The following is a 540-nucleotide window of genomic DNA, read 5'->3' on the forward strand; positions in this document are numbered from 1 at the left end:
ACTTCCTGGGCCCGTGGGTGGGGATTATTGCCTGTTTTTGTGGTTGTGGATACTAGCACTGTCTGCAACCCTTTAGTTTGCCCTTAGGGGACAGATAGAAATTGGGATTTTTTTTTCCCCCCTTTCCTCTTTGCTTTTTTTCCCCCTCGAAGATTAGATGACTCTGATAAATGCTGTAAAATGGATGGAATTTTCGAGCTATTATCTAACAGACAGATCTTTGAATGATAATTGGACCCTTATGTTAACTGCCTCAGTGAGGAGTTTAATAAAACGTCTTAAATGGGGTGGCAGCTTGGTGAAGTGGGAAACTGCACTGAAGTTCGACTTGGAGGTCCAGGAATCTACTTCCAGCTTTACCACCAAATAAACTGTAACCTTGGCCAAGTTACCTACCTCCCCAAGGCTCCAGTTTTTTCATCCATTCAGTGAAGACTCTCCTTCAGGTCAAACATTACAGGGGTTTTAGGTAGTCCCCCCCCCCCCCCCCCCCTTTTTCTTTTTTTTTTTTTTTACGGGGCTTCCTCGGAACAGAAGCGT

The sequence above is a fragment of the Lipotes vexillifer genome, unplaced genomic scaffold (genome assembly GCF_000442215.2).
Source record: "Lipotes vexillifer unplaced genomic scaffold, Lipotes_vexillifer_v1.1 scaffold382, whole genome shotgun sequence".
Classification (NCBI taxonomy): domain Eukaryota; kingdom Metazoa; phylum Chordata; class Mammalia; order Artiodactyla; family Lipotidae; genus Lipotes; species Lipotes vexillifer.